General features: G+C 39.4%; 1 protein-coding gene across 6 annotated transcripts in view; it reads right to left on the bottom strand.

The window, feature by feature from the left end:
- The window catches only part of Rsrc1 (arginine and serine rich coiled-coil 1), a 386283-nt gene that overhangs the window by 55227 nt on the left and 310943 nt on the right, over positions 1-20113 (bottom strand).

Below are 20113 nucleotides of genomic sequence, written 5' to 3'. Positions count from 1 at the left end.
AGCAACCACATGGTGGCTCACAACCATCTGTAAAGAGATCCGATGCCCTCTTCTGGTGTATCTGAAGACAGCTACAGTGTACTTATATATATAATAAATAAATAAATCTTTAAAAAAATGCAATAAAAAAAGAATAGGACAATTATCCCATGTATTTATTTTAAATTATTATTTAATTTAAAATTATTTTAAGTTATTATTATTTATTATTTTAAATTATAACATTTTTGATTATTATTTATTATCCTAGAAAAGATTTTTTATAACATGTCCTGAATTTGGTTACCCTCCCTTTATGCCTCTGAGTTCCTCTCTACCACCTCTCCCATCTGCACCCACTCCTTCTCTGTCTCATTAGCAAACAAACAAGCTTCTAGGGATGACAGTAACACAACACAACACAACACAACACAACAAAACATAACACAACACAACATAACACAACACAACATAACACAACACAACATAACACAACATAACATAACACAACATAACAACACAACACAACATAACACAACATAACATAATACAACACAACATAACACAACACAACATAACACAACACAACACAACACAACATAACACAACACAACATAAATGGTGAGGTAAAACAAAAACCAATACATTGGAATTGCACAAAATAAACACAGAAGAAAAAGAGCCCAAGACAAGGCATAAGAAAGAGACTCATTTTCGCACCTAGGAATATCACAAAAAATGCTAAACTCGAGGTTATAATATATATATATATATATATATATATATATATATACACATATGCGCATATGCTGCTTCAGTCTCTATGGGTCATAGGAGCTGTGACCATGCTGATTTAGGAGGCCTTGTTTTCTTGGTGTCCTCTGTATCCTCCGGCTCTTACACTCTCTCTGCCTTCTTTTTCACAGGGTGCCCTGATCCCTGAGGGGAAGGATCTGGTGGAGACATCCTTCATAGGGCCTAGTGTTTCAAAACCTCTCATTCTTTACATAATGTCTGGCATTGTATTTGTGACTATTTGATGCAAGAAGAAGTTTCTCTGATGGTAGTTGAGCAGGGTACTGATCTATTAATGTATCAGAATGCCATAGGTGTCATTTCACTGCTATGGTTCTTTAGTGGACTAGTATTATTGGTTTTACTCTCTTTCCCTGGGCTATCTAGTTCAGTTCTTGGTCACCCAAACAGTGTCAAGATTGGGTTCCATCTTGTGGAGTGGGCCTTTAGCCAAATCAGATGTTGGTCGGTTACTCTCACAAGTTTTGTGCCATCTCTACACTAGCATATTTTGTAGGTTGGACACCATGGTAGATTAGTGTTTGTGGCTGTGTTTACATTTCTTTTAGTCGCATGAACTGTACCTTCTTGTACCAAACTAGAACATACAAGTGAAGGCATTATGTAGGCACCAGCTTCTCCATGTTTAACAAGTTGTGTAGATGTTGTCTCCAGCAATGGGTCTTGTCCTCAGCTTGTGGGGAGAAACCTATATACTCTTGGCAACAGCCTGGATTGTTTAAGGATTCACCTGAGACCCTTTCGCCAACAACTCAAGTAGATATAACCCAATCTCCAGACTGAAAGCTTCATTTAATTCAAGAGATGGCCAGTTGGGGCTCTGTCCTTTCAATTACTTCACAATCCCAGTTAGATAGCCTTTATATGCATATACATACACACACATATATATGTATGTATTCTAGATGCTTCTACTGTATTGTTTCATATGACCTCTCAAATGACCCTTAATTTCTGCTTTCCCTCCCCATACTCCCTCCCTTGTCCCCCCTCTTCTGTCCCCTTCCCCACTTAATCCTTCCATTCAAATCCTTCATTTCCCCTTCTTAAACTATCTGCATCTGATCCTCCCAACCCCCTGCCAGTACCTTACTTAATAACTCATTTCTGTCGTCCTATGAATTGTAGCTTGGTTATTACTGACCACTTCGAATACCACATGTACCCATATGCATATACCCTACGAGAACAAATATCAATATATACAAATAAAAGTAACTATACTAATTTTTCAAACTAAAAAGTAAAAATAAAAGTTGTCAGTTATTTAATAATTAATCAGCCTTTGGGCACTTCCCTTCTTATCTTGAGAAAAGCTTACCAAAATAAATTTTATTGAGAAAAATTACCCCCTGGTTAGCTTTTTTCTTAGATTTATAGTGTTAGACCAAAATTTCAATTAATTTTATAGGGAGCTAGATTTTTGTATCAGATATTTCATTTTAATGTGAAAAAAAAAACACATATAGACTATCCTCTCTTTATACTAAAGTGTTTGGGAGGTTATAAAGGCAAGTGTAAGCAAAATTTTGTAGAGAATTATAACGTTATAATTGCTCTTACCTGAGAAAATAAAAGTTTGTTTTCAGAACTCTGTTTTAATCAGATAGATTACAAATGAAGCAAACAGCTAAAGAAGCCGTTTACCCTATGGTTTATCTTGATGAAACATATCTATTTCTGTAGGCATGACTTTGAATATTATTCATTGTAACCTTTGTGTTTATTAGCTTACAAGTTACAAATTTATTAGCTCTCATTTAACCTTATATTTGATACCTTTTTACTACTTCTTTTCTTCCTTCCTTCCTTCCTTCCTTCCTTCCTTCCTTCCTTCCCTCCTCCTCCTCCTCTTCTTCTTCTTCCTCTTCCTCTTCCTCCTCCTCCTCACTTTACATCTGCTTACTGACCCCTCCTGGTACTCCCTTCCACAATTCTTCTCCCATCCCCCTGTCTCCTTCTCCTCTGAGTAGGTGGGGACTCCCTGGGTATACCCCTACCCTGGTACTTCAAGTCTCTAAGAGGCTAGGTGCATCATCTCCTACTGGCCAGACAAGGTAGCTCAGAGATAGGAAATTTTAAGTGAACGTTCTAAGTTGAGTGGCATAGGAATCATGAACTGAGCTATTTTGAGCCAACTTTAAAATTAAGCCATGTCATTTTGCAGAAAATTACTTGTCCTTATAAGTTATGATTTTGATTAAGTGATTTTTCTGTTCCCATGCTAGTATTTAACTGCTGCTGTAAAAACAAAGAAAACTTAGGTAAGGAAATGAATTTTATCGTGACATAGGAAAGAATAAAGTCCTAGAGAGCACCACGGAAGGTGTTCTACCATATTGGACGTCCCATCTGGCCACCTCCTCACAGCATAGTCCCCATCGCACTCTTTATAACCACTCATGTCTGGTCCTCGATGAACTCTAGGCTAGGTTTGCAAAAATGTGCCTGAGTTAAAAGTAAAAAAGCAGGGTAAGAACTGATCATGTAAGAGTTTCACAGCATATTACTATAACTATATATTCAGGAGGTATATGTGAAAATCAAGCCTTCTATAAAAGGTAAGAAAACTGGGTTTAAAGAGATTACCTAAGGTTACAAAGGATGAAAAGACACTAACCACTATTTAGTTTTTCTAAACTTTCTTTCTTCTCATGACTTTTGTTTTTTGGTCTCTTCCTGTTGTACAATGTATGCTCTTATGCTGAGACATTGATTTTTCTCTTTCAGGATCGTATCTAGCATGTAGTGAACACTACGTAAGCACATACACACACAAACTTAAACTTTAAAAATTTGTGTGTGTGTGTGTGTGTGTGTGTGTGTGTGTGTGTGTGTGTGTGTGTGTCTGTCTGTGTGATCATGACTGTCCTACAGAGCATTTATGGAGGTCCGAGGATAAATCTCGAGTTGATTCTCTTCTACCTTCACATTAGTTCCAGAGGCCAAAGCTAGGTCGACAGTAAATGCTCTTGCACACTGAGCCATCTCAACTATCCAGGCTATATATTTTTAAATAACTAAAGTTACTAAAAGGTCAAAAAAAAGCTCATATAGGCTGACCCTGTACCAAGATCCTGCCAGGAGAGAGCTGGTCTCCCAGGAGTGCTGACGCACCTGGGAGCACAGGTAAGACCACCACTTCTGCCCCAAGGGACCTGTCTGGCGCCCTCAGGACACAGGAACAAAAGAGCAGTCTGGGACAGGACCCTTCTGGTTTCTGTCTGTGCCCAGAGCAGACCCTGTGTCCCAGCTCTCTGTACCCAGATCCCACTGGGAGAGAGCTGGACTCCCAGGTGTGGGGACATAGCTGAGAGCATGGGAGCATCAAGCCACTGTCAGAGAAAGCAAGACCAGCTAAGACCAGAGATGACTGGAGGGCAAGAGGCAAGTGCAAGAACCCAAGCAACAGAATCCAAGGGCACTTGGCATCATCAGAACCCAGTTCTTCCACCACAGCAAGTCCCGGATACCCCAACACATGAGAAAAGCAAGAATCTGATTTAAAAATCTCACCTCATGATGATGATATTAGAGGGCTTTAAGAAGGACATAAATAACCCCCTTAAAGGAAAACAGGACAACACAGGCAAACGGGTAGAAGCCCTTAAAGAGGAAACACAAAATCCCTTAAAGCATTACAGGAGAACACAACCAAACAGGTGAAGGAAGTGAACAAAACCATCCAGGATCTAAAAATGGAAATAGAAACAATAAAGAAATCACAAAAGGAGACAACCTGGAGATAGGAAACCTAGGAAGGAGATCAGAAGACAGACGCAAGCCTGAGCAACAGAATACAAGAGATAGAAGAGAGAATCTCAGGGGGAGAAGACACCACAGAAAACACCACATAACAGTCAAAGACAATGCAAAAAGCTCCTAACCTAAAACATCCAGGACTCAATGAGAAGATCAAACCTAAGGATAATAGGTATAGAGAGAGCTAAGATTTCCAACTAAAAGGGCCAGTAAATATCTATAGAAGAAAATTACCCTAACCTAAAGAAAGAAATGCCCATAAATACACAAGAAGTCTACAGAACAACAAATTGGACCAGGAAAAAATTTAATAATCACATAATAGTAATAATATCATGTAATAGTAAAAACACCAAATGCACTGAACAAAAAAGGAATATTAAAAGAAGTAAGACAAAAAGGTCAAGTAACATATAAAAGATAGACATAGCAATCAGAATTACACCAGACTTCTCAATAGAGACTATGAAAGCTAGAAGATTCTGGACAGATGTCATATAGACCCTAAGAGAACACAAATGTCAGGCCAGGCTACCATATACAGCAAAACTCTCAATTACCATAGATAGAGAAATCAAGATATTCCATGACAAAACCAAATTTACACAATACATTTCTACAAAGCCAACATTACAAAAGATAATAGATGGAAAACTCCAACACAAGGAGGGAAAGTACACCCTAGAAAAACCAAGAACATAATCTTCTTTCAACTAACCCCAAAGAAGATAGCCACACAAACATAATTACACCTCTAACAACAGAAATAATAGGAAACACCAATCATTGGTCCCTAATAGCTCTCAACATCAGTGGACTCAATCCCTCCCAAAAAGACATAGCCTAAGAGAACGGATATATAAAGAGGACCCAGCATCTTGCTGCACACAGGAAACACAACGCAGTGACAAAGACTAACGCTTCCTCAGAGTAAGAGGCTGGGAAAAAAGGTTCAAAGCAAATGGTCCCAAGGAAGAAGCTGGAGTAGCCATTCTCATAGCGAATAAAACTGACTTTCAACCAAAAGTTATCAAAAAAGAGAAGAAAGGACACTTCATACACATCAAAGGGAAAATCTACTAAGATAAACTCTCAATTTTGAATATAAACCTCAAAGCACACATTGCACTTCACAAAATAATCGCGAGAGACTTCAACACCCCACTCTCATCAAAGGAAAGATCATGGAAACAGAAACTAAAAAGAGACACAGTGAAACTAACAGAAGTTATAAACAAATGGATTTAACAGATATCTATAGAACTTTTCATCCTGAAACAAAACAATATATCTCTTCTTCTCAGCACCTCATGGTACTTTCTCCAAAACTGACCATACAAACAGTCACAAAACAGGCCTCAACAGATACAAAAAGATAGATAATCCTTTGCATTCTATCAGCTCATCATGGACTAAGGCTGGTCTTCAATAACAATAAAAATGACAGAAAGCCCACATACACATGGAAGCTGAACAACGCTCTACTCAACGAGAACTTGGTTAAGGAAGAAGTAAAGAGAAGAATTAAAGAATTTAGAATTTAATGAAAATGAAGGTACAACATACCCAAACTTATGGGACACAATGAAAGCTGTGCTAGGAGGAAAACTCATAGCTCTGAGTGCCTGCAGAAAGAAACAGGAGAGAGCATATGTCAGCAGCTTGACAGCACACCTGAAAGCTCTAGAACAAAAAGAAGCAAATACACCCAGGAGGAGTAGAAGGCAGGAAATAATCAAACTCAGAGCTGAAGTCAACCAAGTAGAAACAAAAAGGACCATAGAAAGAATCAACAGAACCATGAGCTGGCTCTTTGAGAAAATCAACGAGATAGATAAACCATGAGCCAGACTAACATGCCAGAGGGCAGAGAGAGTGTGTCCAAACTAACAGAATCAGGAATGAAAAGGGAAGCATAACAACAAAAACTGAGGAAATTAAAAAAAAAATCAGATTCTATTACAAAAGTCTATACTCAACAAATCTGGAAAATCTGGAGGAAATGGACAATTTTCTAGACAAATATGAGGTACTAAAGTTAAATCAGGATCAGATAAACCATCTAAATAGTCCCATTAAAAGCAGTCATTAAAAGTCTCCAAATCAAAAAATAGCCCAGGACCAGATGAGTTTAGTGCAGAATTCTATCAGACCTTCATAGAAGACCTAACACCAATCATATCCAAACTATTTTACAAAATAGAAAAAGAAGGAACACTACTCAATTCATTCTATGCAGCCACAATTAATTACCCTTAAACCTAAAACACACGAAGATGCAACTGAGAAAGAACTTCAGACCAATTTCCCCTATGAATATCGATGGCAAAATACTCAGTAAAATTCTTACCCAAAAGATGCCCAACATATAACAAAGACACATGCTCCACTATGTTCATAGCAGCCTTATTTATAATAGCCAGAAGCTGGAAAGAACACAGATGCCCTTCAACAGAGGAATGGATACAGAAAATGTGGTACATCTACACAATGGAATATTACTCAGCTATCAAAAACAAAGGCTTTATGAAATTCGTAGGCAAATGGTTGGAACTGAGAAATATCATCCTGAGTGAGATAATCCAACCACAGAAAAACACACATGGTATGCACTCACTGATAAGTGGCTATTAGCCCAAATGCTTGAATTACCCTAAATGCCTAGAACACATGAAACTCAAGAAGGATGACCAAAATGTGAATGCTTCACTCCTTCTTTAAAAGGGGAACAAGAGGGGCTGGGGATTTAGCTCAGTGGTAGAGCACTTACCTAGGAAGCGCAAGGCCCTGGGTTCGGTCCCCAGCTCCGAAAAAAAAGAACCAAAAAAAAAAAAAAAAAAAAAAAAAAGGGGAACAAGAATACCCTTGGCAGGGAATAGGGAGGCAAAGTTTAGAACAGAGGCAGAAGGAACACCCATTCAGAGCCTGCCCCACATGTGGCCCATACATATACAGCCACCAAACTAGATAAGATGGATGAAGCAAAGAAGTGCAGGCTGACAGGAACCTGATGTAGATCTTTCCTGAGAGACGCACCCAGAATACAGCAAACACAGAGGCGTATGCCAGCAGCAAACCACTGAACCGAGAACGGGACCCCTGTTGAAGGAATCAGAGAAAGGACTGGACGAGCTTGAAGGGGCTCGAGACCCCATATGAACAACAATGCCAACCAACCAGAGCTTCCAGGGACTAAGCCACTACCTAAAGACTATACAAGGACTGACCCTGGACTCCGACCTCATAGGTAGCAATGAATAGCCTAGTAAGGGCACCAGTGGAAGGGGAAGCCCTTGGTCCTGACAAGACTGAACCCCCAGTGAACGTGATTGTTGGGAGGAGGGCAGCAATGGGGGGAGGTTGGGGAAGGGAAGCCCATATAGAAGGGGAAGGGGAGGGATTAGGGGAGATGTTGGCCTGGAAACTGGGAAGAGGAATAACAATCAAAATGCAAATACGAAATACTCAGGTTAATAAAGATTAAAAAAAAAATCCTTGCAAACTGAATCCAAGAGCACATCAAAAGGATCATCCATCATGAGCAAGTAGGCTTCATCCCAGGGATGCAGGGATGGTTTAATGTATGGAAATCTATCAATGTAATCCACCATATAAAAAAACTCAAAGGAAAAAACCACACAATCATCTCATTAGATACTGAGAACACATCTGACAAAATTTAATACCCTTTCATGTTAAAAGTCTTGGAAAGATCAGGAATTCAAGGCACATACCTAAACATAGTAAAAGCACTATACAGCAAACCAGTAGCCAACATCAAACTAAATGGAGAGAAACTTGAAGCAATCCCACTAAAATGAGGGACTAGACAAGGCTGCCCACTCTCTCCCTACTTTTTCAATATAGTATTCGAAGTCCTAGCCATAGCAATCAGACAACGAAAGGAGGTCAAAGGGATACAAATTAGAAAGGAAGAAGTCAAAATATCAGTATTTGCAGATGATATGACAGTGTACTTAAGTGACCCCAAAAGTTCAACCAGAGAACTCCTGCAGCTGATAAACAACTTCAGCAAAGTGGCTGGATATAAAATTAAGTCAAACAAATCAGTAGTCTTCCTCTACTCAAAGGATAAACAGGCCGAGAAAGAAATTAGGGAAATGACACCCTTTACAATAGTTGCAAATAATATAAAATACCTCGGTGTGACTTTAACCAAGCAAGTGAAAGATCTGTATGACAAGAACTTCAAGTCTCTGAAGAAAAGAATTGAAGATCTAAAAAGATGAAAAGACTCCCATGCTCATGGATTGGCAGGATTAATATAGTAAAAATGGCCATTTCGCCAAAAGCAATCTACAGAATCAATGTAAGCCCCATAAAATTTCAACTCAATTCTTCAAAGAGTTAGACAGAACAATTTGCAAATTCACTTGGAATAACAAAAAAAACCAGGGTAGCTAAAACTATCCTCAACAGTAAAAGACCTTTTGGGGGAATCACCATCCCTGACCTCAAGTTGTATTATAGAGCAATAGTGATAAAAACTGCATGGTATTGGTGCAGAGACAGCCAGGTAGATCAATTGAATAGAATTAAAGACCCAGAAATGAAACCACACTCCTATGGTCACTTTATCTTTGAAAAAGGAGCTAAAATCATCCAGTGGAAAAAAGCATTTGGTGCTGGTTCAGCTGGAGGTCAGCATGTAGAATGCAAATTGATCCATTTTTATCACTCTGTACATAGCTCAAGTCCAAGTGGATCAGGGACCTCCACATAAAACCAGACACACTCAAACTAATAGAAGAAAAAGTGGGGAAGAGTCTCGAAAATATGGGCACTGAGAAAAATTTCTGAACAGAACACCAATGGCTTATGCTCTAAGATCAAGAATTGATAAATGGGATCTCATAAAATTGCAAAGCTTTTGTAAGGCAAAGGACACTGTCATTTGGACAAAACGGCAACCAACAGATTGGGAAAAGATCTTTACCATTCCTGTATCCAATAGAGTGCTAATATCCAATATATACCAAGAACTCAAGAAGTTAAGACTTCAGAGAATCAAATAACCCTATTAAAAAATGGGGTACGGGGTTTGGGGATTTAGCTCAGTGGTAGAGTGCTTGCCTAGGAAGCACAAGGCCCTGGGTTCGGTCCCCAGCTCAGAAAAAAGAGAAAAGAAAAAAAAAATGGGGTATGGAGCTAAACAAAGGATTCTCAACTGAGGAATATCGAATGACTGAGAAATACTTAAAGAAATTTTCATCATCCTTAGTCATCAGTGAAATGCAAATCAAAACAACCTTAATATTCCCCCTCACACCAGTCAGCAGGGCTAACATAAAAAAAACTCAGGTGACAGCAGATGCTGGTGAGGATGTAGAGAAAGAGGAACACTCCTTCATTGTTGGTGGGATTGCAAGCTGGTACAACCATTTTGGAAATCAGTCTGGAGGTTCCTCATTAAATTGGAAATAGTACTGCCTGAGGACCCAGTTATATCTCTCTTGGGCATATTACGAGAAAGATGTTCCAACATACAACAAGCACACGTGATCCACTATGTTCATAGCAGCCTTATTTATGACAGCTAGAAGTTGGAATGAGCCCAGATGTTTCTCAACAGAGGAATGGATACAGAAAATGTGGTACATTTATACAATGTAGTACTACTTAGCTGCTAAAAACGATGAATTCATTAAATTAATAGAAAAATGTATGGAACTAGAAAATATCATCCTGAGTGAGGTAACCTAATCACAAAAGAACACACATGATACGTAGTCACTGTTAAGTGGATATTAGCTCCAAACTCAGAAAACCCAAGATACAATTCACAGATCACATGAAGCTCAAGAAGAAGAAAGACCAAATGGATGCTTATGGACCTTCTTAGAAGAGGGAACAAAAGTACTCACAGGGAGAAATATGTAAACATAGTGTGGAGCAGAGACTGAAGGAAAGGCCATCCAGAGACTGCCCCACCTGGGTATTCATCCCATATGCAGAGAGCAAACCCAGAGAACATTGCTGATGCTAAGAAGTGCATACTGACAGGAACCTGGTATAGCTGTCTCCTGAGAGGCTCTGCCAGAGCCTGACAAATAAAGAGGCGGATGTTGGCAGCCAACCATTGAACTGAGAATGGGGTCCCCAATGGAGGAGTTAGAGAAAGGGGTGCAGGAGCTGAAGGGGTTTGCAATCCCATTATAAGAACAACAATATCAACCAACCAGACCCGCAGAGCTCCCAGGGACTAAACCACCATCCCAAGAGTAGATAGGGATGGATCTATGGCTCCATCTGCATATGTAGCAGAGGTTGGTCTTATCGGGCATCAATGGTAGGAGATGGTCCTCTTAAGGCTGGATGCCCCAGCGTAGGGCAGCTCCCTCCTAGAAGCAGGGGAATATAGAGTGTTTCTGGAGGGGAAAGCAAGAAAGAGGATAACATTTGAAATATAAATTTAAAAAATCCAATAAAAGAAAAAAGTTATGAAAATACAAAAAAGTCACAGATACTACATGAATATATAGCATATACATTATTCTTTTTTGCTGTAATTCTAAGTAAAAATAATATGTTATTACATTATTAGTTATAAAATGCTTTCTAATCGTATACTATGTACATTTTATAACATCTCTAGGCAATTTTTATTATCTTTCTGACCATGGAATCACAGTAACACTAAGTCATTTATTCAAATATAGAGCCGAGATATGGCAAAGCAGATTCCGAATCTCATTCTGTTAGAGGACAATAGGGATGTTTCCATGTTAGCACAATTGACTCCCTAGACTGTACTAGCATTCCTAAGACTATATATTGATAGATATTTGAGAGGTATGTCTGCTTCCTAAATTTTAATCTATAGTGGAAATAACTAATTGAATATGAAGGCTGTGTGGCTATGACTGGTTTTGAAATTTGTGTTTTTGGAAAACATAAAATATTATATTGGTAAGGAAATCCAAGATGGGTAGTCACCAGAGACCTAGCAATGGTTACATAGATATCAGTGTATCTGTTTTACATGAATAAGTTCACCTTGCTGGAAAGAGCTATAATGTGATCTAAACTGGCATCCAAATCCATAAATGTGTGATACAAAAATGTATGAAGGTGACTGGCGAGATGGCTCTGTGGTTAAGACACTGGTTGTTTTTCCAGAGTTCCTGAGTTCAGTTCCCAGTAATCACATAGTGGCTCACAACCATCTGTAATGGGATCTGATACTCTCTTCTGAGTACTGAGTACATGCAGATAGAGTACTCATAGACATAAAAATAGATCTTTAAAAAGCACATGAAGGAAATCATTATGATTAAGCTGTTTAGAAAATAGGAGAATCATGTAAATGTGGTCAAAGTTTATAATTACTAGACTTAAAGAAAATATATTTATGAAAGCCAACCATGTGTGAAATGAATATATCCTCAAAGCACTTCAGCATCATTGAAAAGAACAAGTAAATAAAGATTTGTTTGTTAAAAATTAAAAATTACATAGCACATATTGACTGTAGTTAATGCTATGTTGTATAATAGACAAAATGATAAAAGAGAAAGGCTAAAAAGATTTAGCAACCACATTTTTGGAATGCAGGGCCTATAAAAGACAAATCACTCACTGCTCAGAGAAATAAGACAGATGGCTGAGATGGTTTGGAGTGATTTTTGACTAATGAAAGACTCAAGAAAATTAGACCACAAAGCAATATATTCAGGTTAAGTAGATTTGTTTTTGATAAGAATATAACACTCTAACATTACAGTGACTGTACTAAAAAGAACATTATTGATATTTTAAAAAAACTGGATTACCAGAGAAAGAACTGGAAGAGCTTGAAGGGGCTCGAGACCCCAAAAGTACAACAATGCCAAGCAACCAGAGCTTCCAGGGACTAAGCCACTACCTAAAGACTATACATGGACTGACCCTGGACTCTGACCCCATAGGTAGCAATGAATATCCTAGTAAGAGCACCAGTGGAAGGGGAAGCCCTGGGTCCTGCTAAGACTGAACCCCCAGTGAACTAGTCTATGGGGGGAGGGTGGCAATGGGGGGAGGTTTGGGAGGGGAACACCCATAAGGAAGGGGAGGGGGGAGGGGGATGTTTGCCCGGAAACCGGGAAAGGGAATAACAATCGAAATGTATATAAGAAATACTCAAGTTAATTAAAAAAACAACAACAACAACAAAAAAAACTGGATTACAAAAGATACAGAAATGCCCACCTGGCATACAGGAAACATACCTTCCCTACAGAACCCTGCAGTGAAACTAGTCAGCCAAGGTAGGGAGCTCCCCTGAGTACTTCAACCTAAGAATGTCCCTGCACATCGTAACAGGTAGCCAAGTCAGAACTGACACTACACAAGGCAGGCACTCTGTTTTTGCTACCCTTACATGCCAATTGAAAAAGTGACTCCCAAAGGACTGCCAGGTACCAGTTACCATAGTTACTTACTATTTCTGTATGTAGACAGGATCTCATATAGTCTCAGCTTACTATGTAGCCAAGGTTGGCCTTGCTCTCGACTCTTCTGCTTCTACCTGCAGCAATGTGCTGGGAAGACAGGCATGCCTGGCCATGTCCAGCTTCTGAGTTTTCTTTTAGCAGTCACTCCATTCTTCACCGCTTTCTCTGGATCTCAGGTGACGAATCACAGTAGATGGAAAGGGGGATTGTAACAGTTCTCCTTCTGAATATGGCAAGACTAAGAGCCATAAGCAATGGGGAGCGCAAACTCTTAAGAAGGGGCTCTGAGATGGCTCAGCGGTTAAGAGCACCCGACTGCTCTTCCAGAGGTCATGAGTTCAATTCCCAGCAACCACATGGTGGCTCACAACCATCTGTAAAGAGATCTGATGTCCTCTTCTGGTGTATCTGAAGACAGCTACAGTGTACTTATATATAATAAATGAATAAATAAAAAAAAATTAAAAAAAAAAGAAGGGGCTCTGAGAAGTCTAATGGGACAAAAGCAGATAAAGATAGGAAAAGTTGGTTCTTTGAGAAAATCAACAAGATAGATAAACTCTTAGCCAGACTAACGAGAGGACACAGAGACTGTGTCCAAATTAACAAAATCAGAAATGAAAAGGGAGACATAACTACAGATTCAGAGGAAATTCAAAAAATCATCAGATCTTACTATAAAAGCCTATATTCAACAAAACTTGAAAATCTGCAGGAAATGGACAATTTCCTAGACAGATACCAGGTACCGAAGTTAAATCAGGAACAGATAAACCAGTTAAACAACCCCATAACTCCTAAGGAAATAGAAGCAGTCATTAAAGGTCTCCCAACCAAAAAGAGCCCAGGTCCAGACGGGTTTAGTGCAGAATTCTATCAGACCTTCATAGAAGACCTCATACCAATATTATCCAAACTATTCCACAAAATTGAAACAGATGGATCGCTCCCGAATTCCTTCTATGAAGCCACAATTACTCTTATACCTAAACCACACAAAGACCCAACAAAGAACGAGAACTTCAGACCAATTTCCCTTTTGAATATCGACGCAAAAATACTCAATAAAATTCTGGCAAACTGAATCTAAAAGCACATCAAAACGTCATCCACCATGATCAAGTAGGCTTCATCCCAGGCATGCAGGGATGGTTTAATATACGGAAAACCATCAACGTGATCCATTATATAAACAAACTGAAACAACAGAACCACATGATCATTTCATTAGATGCTGAGAAAGCATTTGACAAAATTCAACACCCCTTCATGATAAAAGTCCTGGAAAGAATAGGAATTCAAGGCCCATACCTAAACATAGTAAAAGCCATATACAGCAAACCAGTTGCTAACATTAAACTAGATGGAGAGAAACTGGAAGCAATCCCACTAAAATCAGGGACTAGACAAGGCTGCCCACTCTCTCCCTACTTATTCAATATAGTTCTTGAAGTTCTAGCCAGAGCAATCAGACAACAAAAGGAGGTCAAGGGGATACAGATCAGAAAAGAAGAAGTCAAAATATCACTATTTGCAGATGATATGATAGTATATTTAAGTGATCCCAAAAGTTCCACCAGAGAACTACTAAAGCTGATTGATAAACAACTTCAGCAAAGTGGCTGGGTATAAAATTAACTCAAATAAATCAGTAGCCTTCCTCTACACAAAAGAGAAACAAGCCGAGAAAGAAATTAGGGAAATGACTCCCTTCATAATAGACCCAAACAATATAAAGTACCTCGGTGTGACTTTAACCAAGCAAGTAAAAGATTTGTACAATAAGTACTTCAAGACTCTGAAGAAAGAAATTGAAGAAGACCTCAGAAGATGGAAAGATCTCCCCTGCTCATGGATTGGCAGGATTAACATAGTAAAAATGGCCATTTTACCAAAGGCGATCTACAGATTCAATCCAATCCCCATCAAAACACCAATCCAATTCTTCAAAGAGATAGAACAATTTGTAAATTCATCTGGAATAACAAGGAACCCAGGATAGCTAAAACTATCCTCAACAATAAAAGGACTTCAGGGGGAATCACTATCCCTGAACTCAAGCAGTATTACAGAGCAATAGTGATAAAAGCTGCGTGGTATTGGTGCGGAGACAGACTGATAGACCAATGGAACAGAATTGAAGACCCAGAAATGAACCCACACACCTATGGGCACCTGATTTTTGACAAAGGAGCCAAAACCATTCAATGGAAAGAAGATAGCATTTTCAGCAAATGGTGCTGGTTCAACTGGAGGGCAACATGTAGAAGAATGCAGATTGATCCATGCTTATCACCCTGTACAAAGCTTGAGTCCAGGTGGATCAAGGACCTCCACATCAAACCAGATACACTCAAACTAATAGAAGAAAAACTGGGGCAGCGTCTCGAACACATGGGCACTGGAAAAAGCTTCCTGAACAGAACACCAATGGCTTATGCTCTAGGATCAGTAATCGGCAGGTGGGATCTCATGAAACTGCAAAGCTTCTGTAGGGCAAAGGACGCTGTGTTTGGGACAAAATGGCAACCCACAGATTGGGAAAGCATCTTTGCCAATCCTGCAACAGATGGAGGGCTTATATCCAAAGTGTACAAAGAGCTCGGGAGGTTGGACCGCAGGGAGTCAAATAACCCTATTAAAAGATGGGGTTCAGAGCTGAACAAAGAATTCACGGCTGGGGAATGCCGAATGGCTGAGAAGCACCTAAAGAAATGTTCAACATCTTTGGTCATAAGGGAAATGTAAATCAAAGCAACCCTGAGATTTCACCTCACACCAGTGAGAGTGGCTGGGATCCAAAACTCAGGTGACACAAATGCTGGCGGGGATGTGGAGAAAGAGGAGCGCTCCTACATTGTTGGTGGGATTGCAGACTGGTGGAACCATTCTGGAAATCAGTCTGGAGGTTCCTCAGAAGATTGGACATTAGCTGCCTGGGGATCCAGCTATACCTCTCTTGGGCATATACCCAAAAGATGCCCCATATAAAAAAGACACATGCTCCACTATGTTCATAGCAGCCTTGTTTATAATGGCCAGAGGCTGGAGGGAACCCAGGTGCCCTTCGACAGAGGAATGGATACAGAAAATGTGGTACATCTACACAATGGAATATTACTCAGCTATCAAAAACAATGCCTTTATGAAATTCATGGGCAGGTGGTTGGAACTGGAGAATATCATCCTGAGTGAGGTAACCCAATCACAGAAAGACACACATGGTATGCACTCATTGATAAGTGGCTATTGGCCCAAGTGCTTGAATTACCCTGGATGCATAGAACACATGAAACTCAGGACGGATGATCAAAATGTGGATGCTTCACTCCTTCTTTAAAATGGGGAACGAGAGTACCCTTGGCACGGAGTAGAGGGCAAGGATTGAAACAGAGATAGAGGGAGCGCCCATTCGGAGCCTGCCCCACATGTGGCCCATACATATACAGCCACCCGATTGGACAGGATGGATGAGGCAGGGACGTGCAGGCAGACAGGAGCCGGATGTGGATCTCTCCTGGGAGACACAGCCAGAGTGCAGTGGATGCAGATGCGAATGCTAGAGGCAGGCCGCTGAACTGAGAGTAGGGCCCCCGTTGAAGGAATCAGAGAGGGAGCTCGAGGAGCTTGAGGGGGCTCGAGACCCTTTATGAACAACGGTGCCGGGCAGCTGGAGCTTCCAGGGACTAAACCACTACCTAGGGACTGTGCATGGACTGACCCTGGACTCTGACCTAGTGGGTGGCGGTGGGTGTCCTAGTGGGATCACCAGTGTAGGGGAGGGCCCTTGGTCCTGCTGGGACTGGACCCCCAGTGAGCGTGATTGTTGAGGGGAGGGCGGCAATGGGGGGAGGGTGGGGAGGGGAACGCCCGTGGAGAGGGGGAGGGGGCGGGATTGGGGGGATGTTTGCCTGGAGACCAGGAAAGGGAGTGGCATTCGAGATGTAAATAAGAAATGCTCAAGTTAATTAAAAAAAAAAAAGATAGGAAAAGGACTTTCATACCCAGCTAAAACACATGCTTCTGTCTGCAGTACTTCACCTGGGAATCCCAGAAACTTCAATGAGAAAGCTCAATATGGAAAGAGCTCTAAGTAAGAACACTATAATGCACAGATGCTTCGGAGGATGTAAGATTCAGAGAGGAAGACAAAGCATAGAGGAAGGAAGGAAGAAGGGAAGGGAGGGAGGGAGGGAGGGAGGGAGGGAGGGAGGGAGGAAGGAAGGAAGGCTTAAACCATGTTCCCTGTATATGTGCTGTATGCATACATGAGGAGAATGGGTGTGTCCATGTATATGGTTGCAGAAGCCAAAAAGGATGCTCGGTGACTTCTTCTTACAGTTTGAGAACCTGAAGCCTGATGTTTAGTGTATGCTAGGCAGTAGGAGTTCCTCGGATCCATTTGTCTCTGTCCCCCAAAGCTGGGGTCACAGGCAGGCACAGTCACACTCTGCGTTTACATGGGCACTGGGGATCTGGAGTCGCACCCTCTTGCTTTCACAGGAAGAGCCCCTACCCAGTCAGGCATCTCCTACACTGTGAATTATATTACTTTTTTTTGACACTAAGTGTGAGGATTATGATTTATGATGGTTTAAGGAGAATCTTCACCACTTACTAGCTCTATAGAAAGTGATTAAGCATTGTGCCTTGTGGCCAGCCTTCCGTGAACTACAGAGATAACAGAGAAGCTCACTGGAGGACTCACTGGAGTTGAACTACTGCTGGCACCTCCTCCCCTTTAGTCTCTACTATTCATGGAGGATAAAGGAAGGGAAATTAACATTACTTTATTTGATTTTTTCTCAATCAGCTGTGACCTAAGACTTGATTTTTTTTTTATTTAAATACAGAAGACTTTTGGTTTGACTTTGGTTTTGTTAGAGTGCCTTGTAACTGTTCACATTTCCACTCTCTACCACTTCCATGAATAATTTAGCATAGACTGCCAAAGGTTTTGGAAACAAAAATATTTGTAGTAACTAACAAACAAACCACCCAAACAGCATAACAGAATATTTTTTGAATAAGCATAAAGGGAAAAGAATTCAAAAGTCACAGTATTTATGCCAAATAAATTAATTAGAGAGAAATAAAATGCAAAAGGCCATTATTATTTATTAAACACATCAAAACATAATTAGCATCCTTAAATGAATACTAAATTAAATAAAAATAACGTTTAGAAAACCCAAGGAGTTGTATCAAAGCATTCTAGAAGTTAAAATTATTTTCAATGATCTACTTTAAAAGTGAACTAAGAAAGCTTGGCGGGTTGTCGTGTGCACATAATCCCAACCTTAGAGAATGATGTGAGAGATCTTGAGTTCAAGGGCAGCCTGAGCTACATACATGTGAAGCCTGTCTCAAAAACGCAGACAAGTATAACAAGACCATTTCTGAACATACAGAGAAAAGAAGAGCCAAGAGAGACATTCCTCAAGTCAAAATAAGAAAAGAAAAGAAAAAAGAACTGAAAGATTTCATATTCATTTCCTGAAATCCAACCTAATTAAAAAAAGAAAAGGACTTAAGGAGGCAAATTTTAAAACCCCTTTTTGAATTATTTGTTTATTTTTACAAAGAGATGTATCTATATTTATCTCCAGAAGAGTGGAAAGAGTTAGCAAGCGGTTATGAATAAGAATGTGCTGGCAATATCAGTAAGGGGAAGTGAACTGAGCTCTGTGTAAGGACCATAGGAAATATTCAAACTAGAAGGATATGAGGCAAAACAGTAACCTTGGGAATATTTGGTGTACAGGCTGACTCTATCTTGGACACGATCCTTTCAAACTTAATATGCTATTGATTTAAGAACACTCAAAGGAAAGGACTGCATAATAGTCAAAGTGAAATTGCAAGGTACAGCTTCTGCTATGCTAATACAATAGCTTTGTTGAGATAACAGAGAACGGATAAAGGAAGCCAGATAGACAATATTTATCTACATTTGAACAATGCTTTCAACCCTGTGCTGCATATCAGCATGCTAAGAAATTAAGATATGAACTGTACAGATGATGTGACAGACTGAATTACTAGTGGCTTCTAGATTTGAAATAAAGGATTATTATTTTTTCAGATACAGAAGTTCATACCAATGTATCTCGAGTTTTAATTTGCAGCTAGACTAATTATGTGAAATAAAATAAGTGTAGCTTATACATTAATCATCTTCAGGAAAAGGTTAATTTAATAGAATTCAATATAATCCATAAGAAAAGAATTTGGAAGCAAGTAATAACAAAGAATCTAAAAGGTGACTGATTTACTATACAAAACAAGTACAGTGAGTGAACCTTATAAATAAAACACGCTCCTTTCATATTTTAGAATCAGTGTCATAGAGCTTAATCACTTGAATTTTTCTTCAACAACATAATTTTCCAGGTTTTTAATGCATAGAAAATTCAGTGAACTTAAGAAGTGCTAAGTGCATATAGCAAATACTGGTAACATTTTTTATTATTTAACTTCATTTGCATGGCTATAATTCATTAGAACAACTGCATAGCAGCTAAGGTCTTAGAGAAGGGACACAGCAGAGATGGCATGCACTTTCAATGTGATTATTTAAAATCCAATGTAAGCTCAAAATAATCTAGGCTTGGACTTTAAGGAAGAAAAGAGGATTTGCCACTCAATAATTTGTTGGTACAATAATTCAAGATTTCCACTATATGTGAGGCAATATGATACTAGGTCATTTACAGTCCTGGAGTCTATGCTGTACTTAGTATAGCAAACTTGGAAAGAAGTAATTAGAATGGGTTTTGTTGTAAGGCTGGAATTCCCAGTAACAATTCTCAGACACAAAAGGAGTAAAAGGTATTAATATATATCACACACTACAAGGACCGTATTACCTCATTAATATGTATATGCATAGAATACTGGTAATGTAATCATAATATAATACAGAAGTACCCACAGTCATTAAAATATCTTTTTGAAGTTAATTTATAACCAATTTATGATAAAGAGATATTAGAAATAGCATATTAGTTATTATTTGGAAATACAGGATAGAAAGCACTAAAACTTTCTTTTTTACAGGGCTAAGAATTCATATTATATTTTTTCATATTATATTCAATAAT

Source organism: Rattus norvegicus, chromosome 2 (assembly GCF_021556685.1).
Source record: "Rattus norvegicus strain SHRSP/BbbUtx chromosome 2, alternate assembly SHRSP_T2T, whole genome shotgun sequence".
Lineage (NCBI taxonomy): Eukaryota > Metazoa > Chordata > Mammalia > Rodentia > Muridae > Rattus > Rattus norvegicus.
The sequence above is the reverse complement of the archived record's forward strand: the minus strand, read 5'-3'. Positions and strand labels throughout refer to the sequence as shown.